The sequence below is a fragment of the Coptis chinensis genome, chromosome 5 (assembly GCF_015680905.1).
Source record: "Coptis chinensis isolate HL-2020 chromosome 5, ASM1568090v1, whole genome shotgun sequence".
Taxonomy (NCBI): domain Eukaryota; kingdom Viridiplantae; phylum Streptophyta; class Magnoliopsida; order Ranunculales; family Ranunculaceae; genus Coptis; species Coptis chinensis.
In genome coordinates, this window is record NC_141460.1 from 56,825,024 (window position 1) to 56,852,320 (window position 27,297).

Here is a 27,297-nt window from a genome sequence, read left to right on the forward strand (position 1 = left end):
TAAGATATCAAAATTCAAAGGTACCAAATCAACAAGTGGTATTGAATATTGATATATACTTGCCACTGTCGAGTCATTTATAGCTCCGATCCTAATCTTGCAAAAGGAAGTTGCATATCTAATTAATCTAAAGGGAGTGATTCTCAAGGACAAAAATGCCGAAAAAGTAACTCTCAAGGACACTTTTTTTTTCGCAACTTACAAGGACCGGGTAGATGAAAGTTCAAGTATACCCTTGATGCGAAATAAAAAACGGATCGGGTAGATGAAATGTCAAGTATACCCCTGACGCGAAATAATTAATGGCTCGGCCCAGACGAAACGACCTGGTGTATTTAGTATGAACATTGAATGTTCACAGTCCTTTGTTATAAATATTGATTGGGTATGAACATTCAATGTTCATAGTGAACATTCAATGTTCATATTCCTTTGGGTATGAACATTCAATGTTCACAGTCCTTGGATATGAATATTGATTGGGTATGAACAATGTTCATAGTCTTTTGGGTATGAACATTCGATGTTCATAGTGAACATTCAATATTCATAGTCCTTTGGGTATGAACATGTTCACAGTCCTTGGGTATGAATATTGATTGGGTATGAACATTCAATGTTCATAGTCTTTTAGGTATGAACATTCGATGTTCATAGTCCTTGGATATGAACATTCAATGTTCATAGTCCTTGGGTATGAACATTGATTGAGTATGAACATTCAATGTTCATAGTCCTTTGGGTATGAATATTCGATGTTCATAGTCCTTGGTCCTTTCGGTATGAACATTCAATGTTCATAGTCTTTGGGTATGAACATTGGTATGAACATTCAATGTTCATAGTCCTTTGGGTGTGAACATTCAATGTTCATACATCAATATATTGTATAAGGTACATTCACCTATTTGGATATGAACAATCATTGTTCATACACCAGCAGAAGGTATGAACACTCATTGTTCATAGTAAAATGACAGAAAGGGTAAAATTGGAAAATATTTATTTTAAATTCGGGCCATTTGTCCTTGAGGGTTATTTTCACAAAAGAGTATAACTGACATTTAAAAAAAGTAAAATGGTCGGGCCAACTTATTTTGTCCTTAAGGGTTACTAAATTTGAAATCGTGGGTTCATGAGTTACTAATTATTAGAATTTGTCCTTGTGAGTTACTCACCAAAAACCGTGTCCTCTAGACTTCATTTTCTCTAAAATTGGGTGTTAAGCCCAATTTCTTGATTAATATATATATATATATATATATATAAAAGCTCGCGCACATTCTCTCTCCTCACCATGCCACTCTATTTTGCACCCCGAACAATATGATTGACTTCTAGAAAATCGGATGGAATCATAATTAGTGACACCTCCCCAGATTTGTTTAAATCTCCCTAATCTATTCTTAATTTTCTATAGACTTCTCAAAATAAAAAAAAAAAAAAAAAAAACAAATAACAAATTAAATAAACTTTATACATATTCCCAAAAACCTATTATCGTACTCAACCCCATCCCACAGTCTTTTTTCTTTCTATCCTGTTTAAAAGAAAACCTCAAATCTAAAATTTTATTTTTTGATTTTCCCCCAATCTAATTCAGTCTAAAGAATATGTAGTTTTTTTTTTGTTTAGCATTCTATTCTATTGCAGCAACCAGTCTTGCGCTTTTGGTAGAACCTTACTCAATTCTTTGAAGAAGTCAGTGCAATAAAACAGATGGAAGCGATTTCCACTCTACTTCTTGATCTTCAAGAATTAAACGAAGAGACGAAATCGACACACAGTGCCAAAATCCTTCGACGGTTAAGAGATCGAATGGATTATAATATGGTTACTGTCCTTCGCAAGGCGAAGATCATTAAAGTAAGATTGGAATATCTTGACCAGTCTAATGTAGTGTTGACCATGTCTTCTTCATGAGCTCTAATAACTCAGCAATCTCATCAAGAACTAAAGTCTCATCTTTATGGTCGAACACTGAGCATAGGAGACAGACATACAGGTTGATATTGAGGGAAAACCCATCTGCCCAATGACAGACGTCTGCAGTAGTTCCATTAGCAGTTCTCCATGATAAAGATATGACGCAATTGCATAAAGTTCACATAATTTCAGAGTTCTTTCCAGTATCAATGAACTTCATCTCACTTCCATGAACTATTTCACGAAGCCGGATAGCGTAAGGATTTACTTATCTAATAGAATGGAAGGGTATCGGACAAGACCAGCTTCAAGAATCTTGAGTTGGCGATTCTGCCATAGGTGATACTCTTGAGCATCACTAAATTCAAAACGTTTGAAATGGCAAATGAGCTCAAGTGGGAGGATTATGGTCTTTGCTTTCGTTCCCATCTGTTGAATGTAAGACATGAATATATAGGGGATTACTAAAGTAACAAATTCCAAACCAAAGCATAAACATTTTACAATGAAGAAACAAATTATTACTATAGTGAAGGTAGTCCTTTTGGTTGGACACGGATGTCGGTTACAAATGGTCCAAGAATTAAACTAAGAGACATGATGAATGATTTTCAGGCATTGAGAAACCGAATTGTTACAGAACATAAAGAAGGTCTGAAGAGGAGGTATTATAATGCTACCGGTAAAGTAGCAACCGATGAAGAGATTGATAAGTTGGTATCTGTGAATGGACAAGTTAAGGTGTTTGGCGGTCATGCAATTGGATTTAGAGAATTTGGAGAGGCAGGAAGCGATTAAGGAGTTTAACCGAGTTACACCAAGTTTTCCTTGATATGGCAATCTTTGGTTGATACACAAGGTGAACAAATGGATGACATTGAACTCAATGTACCCAATGCTAGAGTGTACATCGCTGGTGGTACTAATATGCTTATTTACGCTAATGCTATGAAGAAGAAAGGAGGGTATTTGGTGTAATCTTGGCCGGATTTGATTTGCTGTCTTGTGGCTATCCCGCTTTTGATATGCATTATTAAGACTGCTACTTGACCGACTGAGGAACCATTAACTCTGCATCTATGTTAATTGGCGTAGTGGCATTTCTGTTGATGGAGGCTTCAGTTTGCAGTAATTTGCTTTAGGTGAGATGGATGGGGGAGCATAGCTTTATTGTTTTTTTGTCTATGGACTTAGGTACAGTTCTAACAGAACTAGTTAACTATTTCAATACTTAGAGATAGCCAAGATAGGCCTTCTTTTGATATAATATGATTTATTGGGGGTATAATACGAGTAGAATTTCCACAATTTTTGTTGACTTAAATATTTTGGGTCTCTGTTGTACTAAACTTTACAGGGTTTACTTATTATCTCTATGATATCTTTTCAATTCCCTGAATATTTTTCTTAAAAAAATTTACATAATCCATAAATCTGTTGCGTAACAAAAATTAGGATATGGGCTGTGTCCAATTTGGATTTATACCTATTGATCATGATGCAATGAAATGGGTTTATAGTTTTCATGTGAAATGGGTTTGACAGTTTTGTAAATTCGAGATTGAATACTTTATAGTCATGATGATTGTTGAATAGACACGTCTTAATCTGTTAGATGACAAAATGTTTTGAGGTAAAAAATATTGTAGTTTCATGGCATTAATTATTTATATTTGGGTGTTTAATTGCATTATGAGTGGGTTTACACACACCAAGCATAGTAGCACTTATACAAGTATGCATTGGTAAGTATACAATATGCATTTTCACCCTTCAGAAACTAGCTCATGATCAACATTATAGGTGCATAAGAATGCATTATAGAATGCATTGGTAATTTTATTGTAGTCATGGTAATTGTAATAATGACTAATAAAATATTCCAAAATATTGTTGACCAAACAAATCTCCATTTACATTCCATCTTGCTCTAATGCCTCTGTAAGGTTTCCACATAATTATAGTACAAGTCTAGGGAAACCTTCCCATAGGAATAATTGATTCGAGTGTTTCAAACTTGATTGAGCAATTAGGCTTAATGTTTTGAGTTTCACAATTAGTAATGGGAAAAGGGATTCCTGCTCCACTCTTCTTAATTTTTATGGTTCTCTGACTTTCTCAAGCTCTGCTTTACTCACTATGGGCGAAAAGGTCTGCAGAACCTCGTCAGTTCATCTCTGCATCCATGGAAATTCAATCTAATCAAATGTATGCTCTCTATATTCTTCTTAATAGCATCAGTCTGCATTAACTATTAATAATACGTTCTTTATCTGTTCTAATTTAAATACCTCACTTTTTTTTAATTATTATATATCTTTTTTATTCTTTGTTTTCTCAGACTTTTCATTGTTTTGATTCACTTTTATTCATTGTACTAGCCAGTTAGCCACTGCCTTCTTTAATTGCAATATATATATATATATATATATATAAAAGCTCGCGCATATTCTCTCTCCTCACCATATCGCCCTCTATTTTCCAACCCAAGCAATATTAGTGGTTCTTAAAAAAGAGGAGGTCCTAATAATTAGAAACACCTCCCCGCATTTGTTTATTTCTCCTTCATTGTAGTCACAATTAGAAACACCTCCCTCAAGTCCAAAAAATCAATTGAAAGTTCAAATATCAAACAAAATAACAATCGATATATTTCTCGGCAATGTATCAATATCAATTCTTAACTTCTTCTTACGTCTCTCATTCACTCTGTCTCCACAAAACAAATGAAAAATAACTCATCTTTATTTTTGGAAGCATGGATTGGGCAACGGAAAATCCTAAAAAAATCTAAAACCCACACAAACCTTCTTACTTGGTCACCAACGGCACTTTAAGTTCTTCTTCTCCAATGGCTTAATCTATGGATATTCACTCAATCCTTCTATTCACTACTGATCTTTTACCAAGTTCAGGTATGTCTCATCATCACTGGCTTTCTTTTTCCCATTGTGTACTGCTACATACTTTTTTTGAGAAGAAACACCCTTTTTTCTCCCATCGCCTCTTAGATTAACTCTAAATTTTGTTGTAAAATTCCATGTATCAAACATACCATTGAATTAGTTAAATTTTAATAATATGTGATGGTATTGAATTAGTTAAATTTTAATAATATGTGATGGTATTTTTGAAATTATAGTTGGTTGGGACTATTTCTGGCATTATCTACCAGGTAATTTTGTCTAAATGAAAACTTAGATTGGAGGAGTCATTGTCTACCAATGCTTGGTAGAGTCTGTTGGCTTACTCAGGAAAGGCTGGTGTAACCTTTCATAATATGATCTTTAGTGAAGTGATTTCCAAATGGAGTTATGGGCATTGCTGAGGTCAAACTTTGGGAGAAATCACATGAATGGAAATATTAGCTTCCTGCTCAGTTGAGTCATATGGAAATATTAGTATGTGATGGTATAATAATTTTTTTAAAGACCGTGAGCATTTGAACAACGAGAGGAATTTACCCGATGGAAAAAAAACAACTTAATTCTATGTTGGGTGAAATCAGATTATGTTTCCTTAGCTTAAACTCTTTGGCTATGATTGATCTACGGGACAAGTCATATGGAAGAGGGATAGAAAGAGTCGAACAAAAAATAAAATAAAATTGGGTTGTGTGTACGTAGAGATTTATATTATCCCCCTGATTTATATCGTCAAGTATGATGGAATCATGGAAGAGGGGGGGTAGTAAATGTCTAGCAAAAAGGAATTCATCGGGAGAGTAATCTTTACTTCGTGTGGACATTTTTGAAGACAGTGTCTACTGTTGAAAATGTAATTTGTAATGTGAAGGTTTTAATGTGGGCATAGGTATCTCATGTTAATAGTTTAAGGGGCTTATGTTTTTTACGATCTCATGGTGAGACAGGACAATATTGTCTTTCTCTTGATTGTGTCTTTGTAATTTGGTCTAGGCATTGTAATGTGACTATCTTTGTCACTCTACACTTCATTAATGGAAATTTAGTTTTATCAATAATAATAAGAAAAAAGAAGAGAATTGAGTGATCTCTTGAAATCAGTAGATGATCCATTTATTTCTTAAAAGGAAAAAGGGAGAGGACCTATTAGGGAAATAGAACAACGATGAATTTGGTCTAAAAATGTTCGGACTGCAAGAAATCTTTTAAGAAAGGTTTTGTAGAGGTTATGCAAAAGCTCTAATAAATTTTTATGGGGAATAATTGTACGATGCTCAAAAACATATATTGTCGTGGAAGACGTATGGTGGTTTGGGTCTAATGGTATCAACCATATCACAATTATGATATCAGGGTCACTGGTGGTGCTGTAAAAGGAATCAAAGCTGACCGCAAGGAGGTGGTGGTGGTAATTGGTAAAGGCGGAATCCAATAGGATGGTGTAGTAGATGGAGCCTAAATGAGGATGTAGATAAGTATTGGTTGCTTCTGGTGGGTGGTTGTTCACTTAAAAATGGACAGGATGGTAATGAGTGGACAAGACGGAGAAGTATTGTCGTTCCTCCCCGTATCAAGAAGGAAATAATCAATTCTGTTGTATGTGTTGTGATTTTCCTGATTAAAGAATTGATGAGACTCACTTGACGATTCGCTCAAAATTGACCTCTGGCAACTCCATCATTAGTCATCACTATTCGTGAAATCCATTTTCCAAGAGGTATACACTATATTTTCTCTTTGTGTATTGTTTCTTGCGAGAAAAGAAACCAGTTTTTGTTTTTTTGTTGTGTGTGCAACTTTTTTACAAACCTGAGCTGATGTGTTATAAAATGGATTTATTGTTAATTTCAGCAAGTGTTTGTTAGGCTTACTTCTTGCATCCATGTGAATAAATAACACTTTTGCAATTTACTTAACGTTAGCTTCAACTCATTGTTAGATTCAGCTCATTGTTGTATATCTAATGATTGAATTAGTTTACTAATATGATAGTATGAGATAATGGAACTTTCTATACATAATCCTTTTGAGTGATATTAGAGTGTACGTCCACGTCAGTTTGCCAATTACGAAAAAAATTGGAGACTAAATTAGAAGTTTACCTAAACCTACAAAGAGTTCGCCACGAACAAATAAAAACATAGAATTGAAAAAAATGATAAGCCTAATAGCTGCACCTCTTTTTCTTTCTTCCATCATGTGTGATGATCCATAAATAGTATTTTTTTCCTTGCTATTTGTTTGGTTTTTCACTTTTTCCTCTTCCTTTTCATCAGCTATCGTTTGCCAGTAGCCACAATTTGTTTGAATAGTCTCAAAATCAAGACATCCTGGATATCTAAGGTATTCTAAGAGTTAATTTAATTAGCATGTAAGATATATGAAAACAATACGTACTGAAATATGAAGGTGCCTTCAATTGTAGTGACCATTAACCTACGTTTTTTTTCCTGGAGTGTAAGATTAATCAAATGGTTTATGAAAATTAAGTAACTATTGACGGTTAATCAAGATATTCAGCATATAGTGTGCGGTGTTAGGACTGTAGAAGATGAAGTTGACAGAGTCGTTTACAAGGATATGCATTTTAATGAGTAAAGCTTGATAAATATTTTACCTAATAGATCAATTTCCTTTTCATTACTTGATTGTATCGTCTATTGCTAAATGTATTACGATGTAAAACTATAAGATTGCAAATTCACGACTAAACAATGAAGCATATAGGAACATTGTTCATGGTAATTAGGCTCATTATAGATTTTAGTTATATTGGTATGATTATGTTCATTGCTTTAGGAAGACCTGGGAGCTTATCCAGAATTTTGTAACTGAACATTGAGAAATTAAGTGCAAGCCCATGTTTAAATGTTTGTTTGTTTAGTGTGTATTTAAATATTTAATAATTGCGGAAACTTAATACTTTCGAAAGTTGCAATCCAATTTTTGGGGTTTTCAATTTTTACCACATCTTTAGTAACAAATCATTATTGAAACTCATACAAGGTCAGTTGATTTAGGGCACTCTTCTTTAGTGGCTGCTGATTTTAGTTGATTTGGTTAGTTGTTTATTTTGTCAACTGTTCTCTCTCCAGTTTCTTTGTTCAAAAGAAGATAATAGAATGCTCAATTTATAAAACTTCTTATTGACTTTATAATTATAACTTTTAGTGACTTCATAATTCTTTTTGGTTTCTCTACTCTATTATTGATCAGCCATGACTGCTAAATGAAATGGATATCTCATTTGTTGGTTCAGTTTGGAAAATTGTGAAGGTGCAACTTCAAGCTCAAATTGTGAATGAAACCAAGGTATCTATATATATTTTACTAAAATAAGTGAGGTGTGCTTCGGTGATAACATGACTTATTTAGATGATAGCATGTCTTATTTCAATATGAATTATGATTAACTATGTTAAACCACTTTTCAACCTTTCAATTACTCCTTTACTTTATTGAAACACTTACGGTACGTATACAGATAGAAAATTGGGTATGGCAGTGATGTTGAAAAGTTTTTTTTCAAGGGTTCCTGATTAATCGTGTTAGTTTAGAACCAAAACAACTACCAGTGAGAGAGAATGTAGGGGATTTAAATTAGTGCTCTACACAATTATGTGACAAACTATACAACCACCATAGAGAAAGGAAAACTTTTTGGGTATAGGCCGGTATGGCAATTTCAAACCATGGTATAAATAAGTTCACCTACACATTGACAACTTATAGGGAAAAAAGAAGATTTTGTAACATATGTGATTGTGTAGTTTCTACTATTTCTAACTCAGTAACAGTAGTTCGATATAATTACCGGGATTGAAAACCGGTTCTCAAAGCTATTTTTGTGTATGATATTTCTTCTTTATCACCACGTCATTTTCTACTAAAAAATAACTGTTTGAACAAAAAATGGAAAAACCTTGGCCTCAAAAGAGTGGTGTGGCTTGAAAACAAAACTTACAAAAATTCTCATTAACCACTAAATAGGCTTAGGGCTATTTGAAATTTCAGAAGAATGCATCGTGGGTTGCCCCCATGTAAGTTGTTTTCTAACCCCTTTTCTCCAATTAAATTTGATATTTGACTTACTGATTTGTTTTAGTTCAAGTTTCTTCAATTTTTTCTTTGTTTTCTTCTTCCTTTGTTTGGGGTTTACGTTGATGTAGTGATTTAAATAATTAATTCATTACTTTGGTATGTCAATTAAATCCTATGTGTTGTCTTGCAAAATATGGGGAAAGAGAGAACCTTCTGAAGCTAGAGATGCACGCTGAAAATAATACACGCTGAAAATAATACAAAGTACTACATCAAATTTGTTAGGCCTCTCTATGCCTTTTCCATGTAGTACTTTAAAACTATCATGTATTTTCTCATTTAAGTTTCGTTGCAATCTTCAAGCTTGCTGTAGATTACACCCCACAAGAATTTTAGTGAGAAGGAGAATATTATAGTTGATGCAATTTCTTTCTTTTTAACTGATCAATAGAGTTTTTTTTTTATCCCACTGCCTATCTTTAGGTCAATAGAACTTTTGATATATGCCAATCTCATACCCAATCAATACTAGGTATTAGATAGTTATCAATTAATGGATTTGGGTTTAATTTCCATTCTTCAATTTTATTTGGTTTTTTTTATATTCTTTGTATTTCCATGTTATGTTAAGTTTTCCCAGGGTTTCATGTATCATTGATCAATTAAACATAGATGTATAGTATTAAATATGAGATTAGTTTTTGCTTGCTATATCATCTGAAATACTTAAGAGTAACATTTCTTGAGTGCCACTGCAAGTTGTGTTAGGTGATGGAAGTGCATATGATTCTGACACCATTGAGTACACTGCCTGCGTGTTTGATATGCTAAAGTTTGAATATAAAACTTATATATGTGTTTTGCCTACTTTAATTATCACCAAAGGCCTTAATAGTTATTGAAGGCGTGTCCTTAAACCCATTTTCATAATAAAACTAAAACTGATTTGAACTTTTAACATTGTTAGGTTGTCTTTTTATATTTTCTTTTTTTTATCTACAGTAACTGGAAATGGTGATGCCTTAAATCTCCTTTGAACTCCCCTTCGTGCTTGCATTATGGCAAACAGGTATGTTGATTGCCCTTTTTTCCAATTTGTTTTGCTTTTATATAATTTCTACTTGATACACCCGTCTCCACATGATATGGCACACCGGTTAACAAAAATCATTCAAAAAGCTTCAACATATATATAGGTATAGGATATGTAGTGACATACCTTGAATTTATTGTAGCTCAAATTCTTTTTTATTTTAACTTATCACTTTGCAAATATCAATTGCATCTTATAAAACATAGATGCCCAAGTCGGATTATAACTGCAAACTGAATACTGAGCTCAAGTTACTTACAAGGCTGACAAATTTACTGTATTAGTGATTATTTGTTCCTTTAAGATGGATACAATGGGTATTTCACTAAAAGTTTCCACCACTTTCTCATATCGAGTTTCTCCACTTCTTGCTTGGGGCGGTGCTCTTTGGGTCATTTTCAATGGTGGCCAATCATCACATTCAAGTTTTCTCTACTTTTTAGGCTATTACTTTGTATATTGTTTATGCCTGTATGTGCAATTTGGATAAGATTGGTAATTTGTCTAAAGAATTTTTCCACCATTGCAATCGATTTGGTTTACAGAGTCTAGACCTAATGACCAAATTGTGGAGTTAGCTTGAACTCATGGCAAAGCTGAGGATCCCATCTTGGTAAGAGGAAAATTAATCCTTTCAATAATAATACTCAACATTTTTTCCTTCAATAGTTAAGTTCGGATTGTTCCATTTTGAGCTATTATACGATTATATTTGATGATATCTCATTCATGACATAAAATTTTTTTGTGTGTTTTAGTTTTTTTGTGCTTTGGAGATTTGGTCCTTGCAAAAAACGGAATTATTATATGGAAAATTTGTTTTATCAGTCAATGAAACCTTATGCATTAGTTCAAGAGGTGGATATTTTTATTCATGGTCTGTTTTTCCTTGCAAGCTACACAACTAAACCTCAACTCTTTTTCATAAGATATTCATGCCTCCTATAATGTTATGCCTTTCTTTTCTTTCTTCTTCATGACTATTTTTTTTTTCTTCATGATTACTCAATCCATTACATGCAACATTTTTGTAGATAATATATCTTTGCATTGCTAGGTTCCGAGTTGTTTATATATATATATATATATAAGCTTGCGATTGAACTGCATGCATTCCTATTTCTTTTGATATGCAACACGGATTATCTATTAATTTTTTTTTCTAATTAATTACTACATAGTTACTAGCTTGCTGCTATATGTTTACTTAAAGTTTAATATGGGAATGGTTGGGCTGTCTTAGTCTTAGGAAATTGGGGAGTGAGTGTATATGAACGTGCGTAAAGGGTGGTAATAGATGAAGACCAATGGACGATGTTATATAACATGTCTCATATAATATAAAACTTGATTTTTTGATGATAGTATATAGAGATAATCTACTAATCTTATAGATTAATGATAATATATATGAACATGCATTTTCCATTAAGAACCCCTACCCTATTTTTTGGGGTCTGATGGATGACTCTCAGATATGGTTTCTTCTATTTTTAGCACATATCAAAGAACTTTGTGCATTGCCATCTTTATATTCCTATTAGGCCCACATAAGTTTTGAACTGGATTGACATAAGTTAAAGGTTGTGTACTCTAGGACATTGATTATTTTGCTAATTACATGGAGTTGGAATTAGAAAAATATTTCTCTTCGGTGCTACCTTTTTCTTTCCAAGGGATAGGGTTGGGGTGAATTATAAGCCTTTTTTTAAGCATGCCCGAGAATAACTTCTAAGTCAATTAAGGAGCCACTGTCGTAACCTCATGGATAAGGACCCTGAAGGCGTAATTAATAAGAGCTATCTTCCAATTATACTTTGGCCATGCCTCTGTAGCCAATCTTGGTGCTACCTAAACATGGGTTGGAACAAAGTCCTCATATCTACAATAGGTTAAGCTTGATACAATTTTGATCTGAGGTCAACTCTAAAATGGCCTTGGATAGGAATGAAATGGATCTTATTCGAATCGAGTTATTGTGGGGCTGAACCGAGTCTTTTGGTTTTCCTAGACCATTGGTTTTTTATATTGCCATTGGGTGCAATGGAGGGACAACAACATCATCTGCACAGTGTTTGATTTTGTTAAAGGGATTGGAGCTTCACTAAAAGCTATGTCATTTAAATTATGAGTTGGTTTACACACCAATAATATATACATCGTGATTCTTTTTTGATGCAGGAGGTTTTGAAGGGAATACATAGAAGCAACGCGAGCGAGTAGGCATGATACCAAGTATGTTATGAACCACTTGAAACTTATAATGAGTTTCTTAAAGTGTCTGCCCACTTGATATGCATTTGGTGGTGCATTTCATTAGGCTGTCATCATATATCATCTTAATATAAAGATGATCACATCCCAGCAATCCATATTTGATTGCATTTAGCCCCTGAGTTAGCACAGACATATTGTCATCCCTACTGGTGTAAGCCAATAAGACAGTGCCACAATGATCTCTTATAAGCCCTCCAAAGCCTCTTCTACCTCCGTGTACAGATCCATCAACGTTGATTACTAGTTTAAAGCCAGGTGGCTTCTTCCAAATGCATTTAGTTATAGTTCTCAACTTGAGTTATGCCCTTATTCTCTATGAATTTAATTTAGTGGTTTCTCGATTAATCTTTTCATCTTCTAATGGTAATCTACTTTGATGAGGTATGCCATTTTCAGTGTATAAATAGCAATTGGGATCATTAGATAATTCTTTGAACGTGTTTGAGGTGGATTTAAACACTTTACTTTTTCCTTTTCTTCTAAAGGTTTTGAATCTCATAAACATCATTTTAACTTAGGGATGATATCTATGGAACAAACATAAAATGGCTCAATTTACTTCAACTGTTGTAGTGTAGTCTCTACATCTTATGTCAGTCATGATCTTTTGATGTCTTATGTCTAAATGTCATTGAACCTTTATATATGGTGTTGTGATAACATCATGCTTCCTCTTAATTGAATGTATGTTTTTTTCTAGGAATTTAAGAACTTTATTTATGGGGAATGAATTGGAGATATCGAATGAAAGAGGACCCAAAAAAAAACTTCAGATGTACCTATTTTCTTGAAATGTGATTGAGTGGGAGGTTAGTGCTCAAGGATCCAGTATAACTACTTGGAATCTAGAACATATGAGGATATGTCTTAGCAAGGGATATAGGTTCAGACTCTTAATTAGAGATTTATCCAAGATATAAAGAAGAAAGAAGATCGTCTATGGAGCTGCTACAATCTAACGCGATACCATCAATCCATTTCATGTTGCATTGGCTTCAGAATGAGAATTGTAGCTGAAATGAGTCACCTCTCCACCTACCTATCACCCCTCCTTTCTTGAATATGTAGAGATTTTGATAGAGAATCGATACAACAATTATTGGCCTATGATAGAGAGTGATAACACTCTGTAGTAATTTTCATTTTTGAGATAAATCTTATACGCACAAGCCAATATACAGTGTTAAAGAGTGATGACATTAGATTGCGTAAATCTTAGAATATATTATTCTTGGATTATATGAAGTTTTCTTTACAAATGATAGATATTGAAATTGTCACATGCAACTCTGTTGCTAGAAGCAATACTTGAGATGTAATAAATGGGTCTTGAATTTGGCATTATTAAAGAAAATTGTTGATACCAAAGTTGTTCGGTTGAATGGTGGACTGAGTCTATTTGAGAAAATGAGATGGATGGGCAGGTGTCTCTTGGTCTTGGCATTCAAAAGTTGCAAAGTGGGACACTAATCATATAAAAAAAGAAAAAAAAAGTCTTAGTGCAGTGTAGACAATGTTCACCAAAATTAAGAAATACAAATATATAAGATTATATGAAATCCTTTCGAAGGAGAATTAGATAGTGTTGGACTAATTATAATTATGTGAGATGGACTACTTGAGAGTGTTAACTCAAGAAAAGCTTTCTTGATTGCAAGAGTAAGAAATTTCATAGGTTGCAACTATTAAAGGGTATCAATGATAATTTATTGAAATTGTAAATTAAGATGAAACATTTCCGATCATTCATCAACCATGGTACATGGTTGTATCATTGTGGCTTCATCTTGATTATTTATTTTTGAGTATGTTTAATTAAATAAAAAAAGTCGATTACTGTTGGTTTTGAGTATCATGGAGAAACTCATTGCCATTAAAAAGTACAATGAATTATAAAGAATGGTAATCTTATTCACATGAACGAAATTGTTTAAAATTTGGGTCTTTAAGTTTTTTTAGATGCAATTATACCATGGCATCTAATTCCACTTTCGATACGGTAGTGATATTGTATTATTTTATTATTTTGCTAGTTTTTTATTTTCTAGGATTTGGGATCTGGGTTAAATTTTAGGGATTGTGTTTTGTAGGAAATGTTGAAAAACGGTGTGGATATGGTAAATAAACTTGAGTTGTTTTATGCTAATGAGACTAAGAAGAAATTGCTACCACTCATCTCAAGTATATCATGGTAATTAATAATTTGTTTAGTATTTTTTGGTTTGCAAAAGTGTAGTTTTGTTTGTAATATTCATTTATATGTAGAGTTGAATGAAATACTCGAGTTCGATTGTTTTGCATAATTTTAGTGTAACTATATAGAAATTATAGTAGCTTTTTTTTTTTAGCTGATGAAACCCAATTTAGAAATGATGAGGTCAAAGGCATGAGTTATAGAACATTTAATGTTACTCTAATTTTCTATTTGGTCCTCTATGGCTACTCCGTTAGCTCACTTGAAGTATTACCTGGGACTTTTACCAATTTAGAGGAATTTCAGTACCTGCTTCACACAGTCCCTACTAGAAGTTGGATTATGGTGAGTTGGAAGAAATTCATGTACAAGCAAATGGTTGTTTATAGTAGTATCATAGCCAAATAAAATACAATTTTTTGAGGTTGTAGGTTGCACTCTTCAAGTTGTTTATGATGTTTTCTTTAGGCACAATTATCATGTCCCACTATGATGAAAGAGATGTTGCAGCACCTCGAGTTGGACCTTGTGGTGGGTTTGCTTGGGAATGATAATGGGGATAGCCTTAATGAGATAGAAACCCCCAAAACTTCTCCATGGGAAAAACCCACGAAAAATCCTTTGTTCACCTCCATTATATACAACCATCTTTTGATGATATTGAATATCTCCGTCTTTATTCTTCTCATATGCTGGCTTTGAACGCTCGAGACATACACAATTGTTCTCTTTTTTTTTTTTTTAAGTAAGGGAAAAATGAACGTTTCGATTACCCAGCCTAGATTAAAATCGATTGCGGCTTCTCATTTGTGAAAATATCATTTTAATGTCGGGTCCGAATATAAGTGGAAGCAAAAAAAAAGTATAATTAATTGCTTTCTTTATCGGGTTTTCTTTCCATATCTTTGTTTAATCGATTTTGATGCATAAACTCTACTAGCTACATGTAAGATTTCAACAAAATTTTGTTTTGTACTTAATTTTATTTGACGATATGAGTATTCTTAGGTTAAATAGTAAAAAATGAGTATTCTAAGGTTGGTTCTCTTTTGTAGTTTTTTTGGAATAAAGGAAAAACAAACTTAGATTGAATTTTTAGATTAAAACCAATTGTGACTTCTCATATATGAAAATCTCATTTTAATATATCGTTTACAAGTATAAGTGGAAGCAAAGAAGTATAATTAATTATTTTCTTTAGTGGATCCAAATGTTGCAGTTATTGGGGTTAGAAGCATCAAGTGCTATAAGGAAATGCCAGTGGAGCTCTTTCGTACTAGTCTTCTCCACACTAATGACCAACAGTGCAAATTTTTACTTTTTAATGGATTTTGCTCAGCACTTTATGTTTGTAACTTTGTTTAATAGCCATAACAAATTATTGGCACTGGGAACTTTGATCAATTAATTTACTGTATGAGTTTCAATATAGTTTGGAAATAAAATTTTTGATACATAATAATAAAATGAAAAAAAAATATATAGAAACGGTCCCCGTTCGTTGAACGAGTCCAAAAATCTAGTATAAACTAAAGAGCCCGGCTATCCTAGGGATATCCTCATAAGGACGTTTGGTGGACATCGTAGGATACTAATACATCTTGAGAAAAAAGACCAAGCCCAAAAAATAAAATATTAACCGAGAGAAAGTCAACAGTTAAAAAAAAAAAAAAAGCCCCAACGAACTAAAACTCTGTCTCAACTCTGAAACAGTAAAACCCTTCGCCACTTATCTGATCGTCTTCTTCTCACCCACTTCGCCACGTAAGGGTCATTAATTCTTACAATATTTTTACAACTATAAAATCTTTGCAATTTATTTTCCTCCTCTTATATATATATATGGGTTTTTAGTTCAAAAGGTAGAGCACTTGAGATGGAGAATAAATCTCTAATATATCTCAAGAGATGGTGGTTCAAATCTACCAAAACCCTTCAATGATTTGTACTCTACTCTTACCTTTATTATTCTATATTATTCTATTTCCAACTTCTAAAAAAAAAAAAAAAAAAAAACAAACAAACAAACAAACAAACAAAAAAAAAATGTTTGCTTCTTCTAAATTGTGTTCATCTTTTATTTTTTTTTTTGATAGCATGATTTACTTTGAGGATGTGTGTGTTTTTGTGTCTGCCAAACTTTTTGAAGGAACTTTTACACTTAATTCTTGATAGTCATTACGTATTTGTTACATTGTTTCTAATGGTCTGTTTGCTTCTTCTAAATTATTGGTCAGAGATGTCTACGGCGAGTGAGGCTGTTCGGGTTCTTGATGAATCTGTTACTCCTGGGTTGTATGCGAGCTACATTGGGATCAAACAAATTGGTATTGATTTATCTTATGGTGGGTGGCTCTACGATTCCAATGCATGTATTGGAGTCTGATTCATTCGATTGCTTTTGTGAAGCTTCAGATCCAGACATGTAAAAGTGTTTGTTGTTAGGAAGTAGAAGTTGGTTTATGGAGGTTGAGAGCTTGCACGAAATGATTCTTGTGTTCGGGACTATGGTGTCGGAGATGAGAATGTCATACATTTGGTCTTACGGCCGGTCTAACCTTCAGAGGATCACTGTTAAGACTACTTGTGGGAAAGAGTATGAGTTTCATATTGAAAGGAATAGGAATGTTGGGTATGTTAAGGAACAGATTGCAAAAAAGGGGGAAAGGTTTTTTTAATGCTAAGGATCAAGAGCTAATTTGTAATGGTTAAAAGCTGGATGATTAGTGGTTCATTGATGACATCTGTGGAATTAGCGATGCTGTGATTCACTTACTGGCTCAGAAGTCTGTGAAAATTAGAGCTAAGCCTGTTGACAAAAATTTTGAGTTCTCTTTTGATGCACAATATTCTAGTGGGAGTAGTGACAATGAAAACGAATCAAACAACAATAAGTCGGTACATACGGTGTACAGAGCAACATGAAAATTCCTCGACAAAAATTTACTTTAAGAATTTAGCCTTCATAATTTAGACATCAAAATGTGTTCACAAAACTAGATGTCTCATTCAAAATTGATCACCAATGACTCAAATACAGTTGTGTTGTATTCACAAAAAAATACAAAAAAAACGTGTTGCACGCTTGCGGCCGTTGTCTTCAACCTCATGCATTTCTATTTCTGTACTAGGCGAGGAATCATGATATCATATAGATGGGTCCTGGATGATAATGAAAGATTTGATTAGTATATAGACATGAGGCTAACAACATTTAGTTTAAGCGTAAGTAATCACTTGAAAGAGGTTATTAAGGTCAGTAGTCGAACTTCCATGAAGTTGACGAGGCTCTAATTGGTGCATCCCATTGGAAAAATAATAAGGTATATGATTACGCATACCATGGAGAGATTGTTGATCTGTAGGCATAAAATAACCCTACAAGAAAAAAAAAAATTAAATCAACAAATAAGCCATGTCAAAGTACTTGGCCTTATAACAATAACATTATATAATAAGAATACAAACCTGATTCAAGAATGGAGGTTGAAACCCATAAGTTGGATTCACATTATATGGATGAAGAGAATGACCCGTAACACTTCTAGCTTGATACATTTGTGTCTCATAATATATCTCATTGCTAGCATGTTTATCTGTAGCTTGCACTCTTCTAGACAAAAAAAAAAAAAAAAAAAAAAAAAAGAAACATATAAGTATATAGCAATTTAGATATAAAGCAATGCAAGGAATTATGCCAAAAAATACCTGGCTCTTTTATCGGGCTTCTGTTGTCGAGTAGTTGGCTTGTTTGGATTGTCATTTGATAAGCACCCAAAACCGTAATATGAAACCCCATTGAGACATATAAATTTGGTTAATTATGTGTTTAATAATCATGAAATAAATATATTTTCATACTTTTGCAGGTATTTGCAGTAAACATGAAAATATTGGTTAAACATGCGTTAAAGCACGGGAAACGACGTATATATGAATTATTCCAAATCAGCCATGTAAAGCCCAACAAATCCGCACAGAAGCATCAAACTTTCGAAGCTCTTACCTCTTGAACCAGGACTCCGAATGTGACAAGTGAGCTGCTCAGACAATCAGGGCGATGAACTCTACGCAAAGGCGGGAAGTTGTAAAATTGCCAAAAGACCGGACCGCCACTGGACTACACGTGGACCCACTATATGGGCCTGCAAGATTTGATGAGTCATCAATCATAGAGCATATCAAGACAAAAATGCTAAATTATTGGTGCAAAGTTGACACCTTGCATGTAATTAATTAGATTAGGTGTTAATAGTGAAACAAAAAGGCAAGTTGTCACTTTGTTTTAATGTGGTGGATAAAAATGAAGTAAATGTGGTTTGGTGTTTCATGTGGGAGGAAATGAGATTTCTCTCAAATGGAGAAGAAAACAAAACAAGGGGGGACAATCCATTTACTCCCTTGACTTCTTTTCCTTTACCATGTATAATTTTAGTTCCTTAGCTTTAGTTTTTTATTTAGTTTTTGGTTTTGGAAACAAAAGCTTGTAATAGTTTTAATGGAGGAAACCTTGTGTTCCTCTTGAAAAATTCTCAATTCTTCATGCAAGTGAGTTTATAAATAGATAGTTTCTTCTTTTTGTTCTCTCTCTATCTTTTTACATTCCACACTTGTTTTAGTTTTAGCCCAAGGATCATGAGCTAAACCTTCTCTTTGTGGGGAGTTAATAACACTCATGTGAGGGAAAAGTCTTGTTATTTGGTTTAGTAAGTGTTTAGGAAGAACAACTAGGCCTACATCCTATCCCAAAATGATAGTTGGTGTAGAGTCTAGTTAGGGATCAAGTGATGAGCTTAGAGATAAGTCATTGCTTGGTTCCACATGCTAGCATGTATGAGCTTAGAGATGAGTCATATTTGTTAGGGATCAAGTTTTCTTTTAGTAGAACTTGTCTATGAGTTCTAGGAAGATTTTAATGCACTTACTAAAGTCAAATAACAAAAGTAATCTTCACATGACGAGAATTAACTCTCCACTTTTGTTTTAGTAAAATTTTATTGTGTCTTAGTTCCATGATTTTGTAACTTAATGTTTTTAATTTTTGTGTAGTAAAGAAACCAAATATTTAGTATTAATATAATCATATTTAAACTTACTCACTAGTTCCCTAAAAGAGTAAAAACCAAGTTGTAAGTGGTCCTAGAATTTAGGTTGGTTCGAATCCTTACTCCAAACTATATGAACACGAAGATCGTGAATAAGAAAAATCTTTGAATTCGCACTTTTGCCAAAGAAGAGATTCAAATCTCTAACAAAGCAAAAGGCAAAAAGGTGAATATCATCATTATTCTTTCTCACTAGTCCCTTATCAGCCCATGACTCTATTCTTTTACCAGATGGTCTCCCTCTACGCCTACGAACTGGAGGATCAAGCAATGGCTTCTGAATACCTAAAGGAGCACATGTTGCACTTGTTTCACCTTTACGTTCACTTCCACTTCTTTCGCCATGCACCTGATCAGAATTTAATGCCATGTTTTTCAAAGCATCTTCCACTTCTCTTAAAGTTCTTTCCATATCTTTGATTGCCACATTGTATATTTCACCATAAGGAGAAGCCTTCGAAGCAATATTTACCCCCTCTCGACATATTGTACAATATCGACTTGTAGAGCTATCTTCAAAGTCATGTTGAATGCTTTCATCTTCACTGGAAACCACAGAACCAAACTTTGCTTCTTTCGTCCATCTCTCTAGTACGTACTATTCTTGAAGGCTCTGAACACCTTCAATAACAAATATCTTCAAAATGTGCCTACATAAAAAACCTGCAAAATCAAACAATCGACAACTACACTTGGCACTTTGGGTAGAAAGTTCAAATGTGATGGTGCACGCTACATGCTCATGTCCTTCCATCCACACATTGTACACAGATCTAATTTCATTCTCCTCGACTTTTCTATGGTGGTAGGACAGGCCTTCAAATAACTGTTCTTGAAAATTTTCAAAAGCTGATCTTGTGTAAAGTATAGTTCCTTGTTTCTCAATTTTTATAAACACTCTCAAAACAGGCTTTTGATAATTGGTTTCATAATCTTCTCTGTTTTCAGCCTCTCGTCTATCGACCACAGCTCTTTGATATTGTTTTACAAACTCATAGAAGGACATACCTTTCTTAAGATACTTATCAAAGTAAGAATTTATACTTTCACTTCGTTGGGTGGTTAACATTCCTCCACAAAAAGTGCCTCTAATATAAACCGACTCCCATTTTTCTCTTTTCTCATACAACTTGTTTAGCTACTTGTTCTCTTTCAAATTGTAATTTACAAGCATCTCATTCCATTTAGCTTTAAATTCTTCGACTGTCTCATATCCGTACATACATTTTTGAAAGTCACGAGCAAAATTTTTATGTGCATTTATTTCATGACCCAAGTGTGACATGACATTTTTCCATATATGCCACAAACAAAACCTATGTCGGCTGGTCAGTAAAACTTGCTTTATAGCCCCTCCAATTGCTGATTCTTGATCGGTTAAAATTACCTTCGGTTGCTTGTCATTCATTGGCATCATCCATGACTTCATTACCCAAACAAAAGACTCTTCTGTTTCGGAAAAAAGTAGTGCACCACCGAATAATATTATTTGAGCATGGTGGTTGATCCCTACTATCGGTACAAATGGCATATCAGACTTATTTACCCCATATGTAGGATCAAAAGAAACAACATCACCGAAGAAATGGTAGTCCATCCTTGACCTAGCATCTGTCCAGAAAAAGTTTGTCATACGACCTTCTAAATCAAGTTGTATTGAGCAGTAAAACGATGGATTCACTGACTGTTGATGTTGCAGAAGATCTAATAAAGTTTGTGCATCTCCATTCGCGAGCTCCTTTTGTCGTTTTAAAGACAAATAGTTACTTGCATCCTTTCTTATGAAGCCAAGGTTTCTAATTCCTCCAGCTTCACTAGCCATGAAGTCAACCATCAGATTTGTTCGGATTCCCACTCCACGCATGTCATTGGCAATTTTCTGTTGGGTAGGATCTATCTTTCGTTGAGATTTTAGCATGTATCTCTTGCTTGGAGTTACTGTATAGTGGTTATGCACTTCAACAAACTGAGAAACGATCCATGCATCGCTTTTTCTTCTTCGGATAGCGATCATTGCCTTACAACCCATCCTTGAATCAGCTTTATTTCTTGATCTTTCTTCAAAAGGTTTTGATCTAGGATCTCTAGCCCCTTCAAGTGAACAACAAAATATCCGACCAATCAACTCGTTTGATGGTTTTGATTTACATGTAGAACTCTTTCGAACACTAAATCCAACTTGACCAGCGTAACGGTTGTAAAATTCATAAGCATCATCATGAGAATCAAATTCCATCCTAACACATGGACAATGCAAATTTACATTCTCAAAATTGTTTGTATCATCGTTGTTCACCGCAATATTTTCTTCAAAGTTATCATTGATGCCACCCTCAATATATATTTCCTAAACTCCATCAGTTGTAGCTTCATCCATAATGTCTTCTATGCCACTTGAAAAGCTACACATTCACAAAGTTATAACATTAAAACCCACCATTATCAAGTTCACTAAAATATACACAGACCCAATGACAATGCCATGAGAAAAAAATAATAATAAGCCCAAAATCGTATTATACAAAAAGGAAGCAAACATTTTATACTCAAATAATAATAAGACCCTTACATTTGTTTTTTTTTCTATTCCATCGAGATTTCGAGAAAAAGTAGGTAAGAAGAAGATGATCGGAGAAGTGGTGAAGGGTTACCCTATGAGAGTTTTAGTTCGTTGGGTTTTTTTTTGTTTTTTTTACTGTTGACTTTTCTCTCGGTCAATCTTTTATTTTTTGGGCTTGGACTTTTTTCTCGAGATGTGTTAGTATCCTACGGTGTCCACCAGGCATCCTTATGAGGATATCCCTGGGATAGCTGGGTTCTAAACTAAATTGATAAAAAGTGAAACTTTGTAACAAGAAAGAAGAGAGTGGGGATTGATAATGAAGAAGGTGAAGTTTTTGGGGGTTGGTTTTTTCTTTCTTTTTTTGTTTGATGAAATATTGTTATGTTTTTTGTTATTTATTTGTTACTATATTGAGTTTTAGCTAATTAATTGGGTAAGTTATTAGTTATTTATTCATTTCTATTTTTGTTTTTTGATTTTTGGAAAGAGAAATATAATTTGGAAACCACCTCAGATATGGAGTCCCTTTTTTTTTTATAGGAAAGATATGGAGTCCCTAGGGAGTTATTAAGAGAGTCTAAATAGATTTTGTGTTAATGGAAATTTGACGCCCTTAAGATGATTAAAACTTGCTGAAAATTGCCATTGGCAATGTTAAAAATTTCACTAGAAGCTCATTTTTTGTATAAATGATCTCCACGGCATCGAGATCATCCTTGCAAAAAATCACTATTACAAGTGAACTCTATGCAGTTTGCTTGACATACACGTTTCTTGGATATCAGAAGCACTCAACATTGAAACATTGAAACTTTGGCCCCTGCATGTCTAATGGAGCAAATTGTTCCCTAGTACTCTATGTCTCTATATATATTTCATAAGTTCATTAGATTTTAAAATTTCACACCATTTTAATTACTAGTGCCGTATTACTGGCATTGAATAATAAATCCCACTCTTGGACTTGCAAGTCGCACCATTTCTACCAGCTGTCCAGCCGACGACCAATTTTTTTTTGGGAAATGTTTGCTGTAAGTTATGAGTCTTCTCTTTCTATAACTCGGGAAGTGTTGCGTCAATAACACACAAAGATACAAAACTCTCTTTGGAAAATCAGTCTGGACAATCACCACAACCTTGGAGGTTTCACCATGTACTTCATATCATCTCATTAGTGTAGCTTCACCAACAGAACAATTCCCGTGCATATTCATTGCACTCAACCGTTATCTCAACCGAGTAAATGGAAAGAATTGCCTTTCGGATGCTCTTTCTTTACTACTTTCTCCTGCTTCATGGAGCAAATTCAGTTGAAGAAGATATTAAACTATCACTCATTAAGTTCCTTGAGAAATTATCTCCAAGCAATGGCATAATAATGGATCCCAACTTTGGTTGGAACATGAGTTCTGATCCATGTGCAGGCCACTGGAAAGGTGTTACTTGTGAAGCCCGGTCGATTTCAGTGAAGAAAATAGTTCTTGATAATTTCAGCCTTAATGGGACTCTTGACGATGAATCACTGTGTTCAGTGCAGTCCATCATCCTCTTGTCCCTGAACAACAATAACATTAGTGGCGAAATCCCCAGAGAGATTGCTGATTGTAAGGAATTGACACATTTTTATGTAAGCGGTAACCGGTTTGTTGGCAGTGTTCCCGCTTTGCTTTTCAGTAATTTGAAAAGGCTTGATATATCTAATAACTATTTTCTGGGTGAATTGCCGGCGTTGCCAGCAATATCCAGTCTTGTATCTTTTCGAGCCAAATACAATCAATTAAATGGGGCAATACATACCCGCATTCAACTTCCCTAACCTCCAAGCGTTCAATGTTTCCTTCAACAAATTTAGCGGGCGGATTCCTGATGTCAAAGGTTGTTTTGCAGCAGATAGCTTTATAGGTAATCCTGGATTGTGTGGGATCCCATTGCCCAATTCTTGCGCCCCTTCTCCATCTCCAACAAAGAAGTAGAGTGGTGTTGCCTAAGAAGAACATCGCGAAGACTATGCTAAGTTGGGAATTGGCAGAGGATGGCTAGCATTTCAAACATTTGTTGTCAGAGATGTCTCTAGTCAGAAAAGGTACATGGATGGAAGGATGATGGATTACTCTTACTGACTAACTCTCTAAGTATGTTACCCTGATTGATGAAAAAAAAAAGTTGGTTACCTCAATTGAATTTTCAGGGTTAGTTCAAGTACCTTTTCCGCTATTTTTCCCTTGTCAGTGTTATGTGCTTAAAGTTCTCAAAAAACAATGTAATGCAGATCTAGACTCAGTGGAGCTATATTGTGGAATCTTGAAATAATGTTTCAAGTGTCTTCATATATTGTACGTTATAATTGGCCTTCAGGCAAGAAGGATAAATTGGCTTAAGGTTGAACCGCTAACTTTGGTGCTCGATCAATGCCCATTTACAATTAATCTGTTTGTTCACTTTGTTGTCTACGTTCTATTCTTCTCACTGCGGATGGAATTACATCACGGTCCTCATCATGCTGGACTAATGTACTTGTAGAGAGCACCATATATAAATTCTTTTGTACTGGAGTTTGTTGGCAGTAAGTAATGTTGCACCAATTTTATTTGTGTGTTTAGCGGAACTCTTTGTTCTCAAAAGTGCACGAACAATTTTCGTTTAGATCATATACTGAATCCAACATTATTTCAAACAAGCTCAACAAAATCCAGCCACACGCAGACACACATGAAGTGCACATTCATATATGTCCTTATTTCTGTTGAACTAGGGGGAAGCCATATTACAATGAAGTGTTTTTGGAGCCAAGGACCATTCCAGATAGATCATGCAACAAGTTGTAAGTCTGAACCCTTAGATAGTTGAACCTGTGATCTAATCATGTATTCATATTAAAACAACACCATAGAGGTGGTTCACTATACATCCTCATATCGCATCATATTTCTTATTTATTTGCATATTCATATGCATACCACATTACTACTCATCAGTGCAAAAGAGCATTCACACACACACATATATATATAGTGTGTTCTCACTTTGATCCCCTCATTCAGTGGCGGAGCCAAGGATTTGGATGAGGGTTAGCTATCAAGACAGTCTAACACAAAAAAAATGTGACGCAATTTCGTTTTAACTAATAGTACGAATATATACAATTACAGAAAACAACTAAACCACGAATGAAAAATCATATACAGAAGAGACAACAACTTAAAAACAAAGTTAAATAGGTGTTCAACGCCACCATAAACATGCGAAATAATTGCAGAAACTGCAAGCTAATTAACTAATGTTTAGTCATACTTCATGAATGTATAAAAGCCTGTCGTGTGTGTGACAATCCTCATTGGCTTACTAGAAAGTAGGTGATGTGTTGCATACAGTGCTTCCACAAGAATGCCTAGGAAATTGGCTTCATTGGTACTGCTAACCGATGGCAGCTTGTTGTTTTGGAGGTGGAGATGGTTGGCCAACATTATGTGGAGTAGAACTTATTAGGACGGTTGAATTGTGACATGACTACTTTGCTTGTCTAACAGGATTTTTTTATCTACTGTGTTTTGTATGGTTACTTTGTTTTTGCTGGTCTCAATTAGAGATGCTGCATTAGAAGAAAAAAAAAGGGTCTAGGTGTCTAACACCATACTGAATTTTTCCAAGCTAAGATTAAACTATGAAACTATCCAAATCTTTGCCTTTTTATGAACAATTTTAGTGTCCACAAGCTGACATGTTTGCCAAGAGATCATCGAAATTATAGTTTAAATATAAATATCAGTGGACTACCAAGCAACTGTGGGCATTGTCGCATCGAGAAACAAAGATAAGAAATTTGTTCAACTCCTACAGTAAACCAAATAATCAATGGAATGAACAATATACATTTGAAGAAAAAAAAAATCAAGTTTTAATAAACTTAGGAGTTACCAAAAAGGAAAAATAAATATAAATATATGGATTAGGGAAATAGGGAACTTGATTCGATTAAGAGTTTAGAAACTTAGTAACTTACCTTGAGTGCTGATTCTCTATTTCTCTGGAGAGGGTTAATTAGTGAAGCAGAATGAAGAAGATTAGAAAAGTACGTGAAGAGTAGAGGAGGTGAGGGAGTTTCCGCCATTGCCTTCAGTGTCAGTCATTTGACTACACCAATATACAATCTTAGAGTTTTACTCAAATGTTAGAGATATCATCATCCTATCATATAGTAGTTATGTATATTACAGTTGTATAAGTGGAGTGTCCGACTTCACCCCTAACTGTGAGCATTCTAGGTAAATAGATACAATCAAATCCCTTCTCATGACTCTTCATATGCTTGATTATTCTATTTCTATTACTTATGAAACTTATGATTTTATCATATGATATTAGTTCACCCATATGCATAATAATAAGATTTGTGTATTTAATCATTATGTATAAATAATAAATGTTCATTGGTTTTGTAAAGGCCAAATATCCCAACAATCTCCCACTAGCATTCAAAACCATTTAGCAATAAGACCCATGTTATCTATATAAAAGTTTGCATACTCATATACCAATATTTAGTATTTGGTCCTCATAGCCTATATCATTCATAATGAATAGTGTATCATATACATATGAGACCAAAAACTTTGCCATCTTACCTTCCAACTTCTTGTAAAACATAAGGTTCTTCCTCACATTGATTAAAACGAAGCAATTTGATTGTTATTTGATCAAAGTTTACATTCCAACTCATTACATTGTTGGAATAAAAGGACTCCATTTCTCATCTCATTGATTCATGCCATTTACTCAAATCAATGTCAGAAATTGCTTCTGCGTAGTTTATAGGATTTACATCCTTGTCATCTGATATAACATAGAAAGTTTCCCTTAATAATCGGGTTAATTGTCCTCCCACTACGAGGAAGTACTGGAGTAGGTTTAGGTAAACCCTGAACTTTACATGGAAGTTTTATCTAAATTATAAGTTAATTATTTTTGAACATAAATAGGAATATATGGCTATATTGCTAAGGCTTATCTCTAAAAAGATATAGGGAGAGTTTGAATAACTCACTATAGTCCAAACCATATCCAATAAGGTTATGTTCCTTCTTTCTGCAATCTCATTTTATTGTGGAGTTCTTGGTGCACTTAATTGAAACAAAATCAAATTTTGCATTAAGTTACCTTTTGTTTTCACATTAATA

The 27,297-nt window shown here is 34.0% G+C and overlaps 2 pseudogenes; one reads left to right on the forward strand and one right to left on the reverse strand.

Annotated features, from left to right (window-relative positions):
- The first annotated feature begins 340 nt into the window (after nucleotides 1-340).
- On the forward strand, nucleotides 341-2,904 carry LOC147498078 (syntaxin-112 pseudogene; annotated as a pseudogene).
- A 14,770-nt stretch (nucleotides 2,905-17,674) lies between these two features.
- LOC147498079 (protein FAR1-RELATED SEQUENCE 5-like) lies at nucleotides 17,675-21,796 on the reverse strand (annotated as a pseudogene).
- Between the last annotated feature and the right edge of the window lie 5,501 nt (nucleotides 21,797-27,297).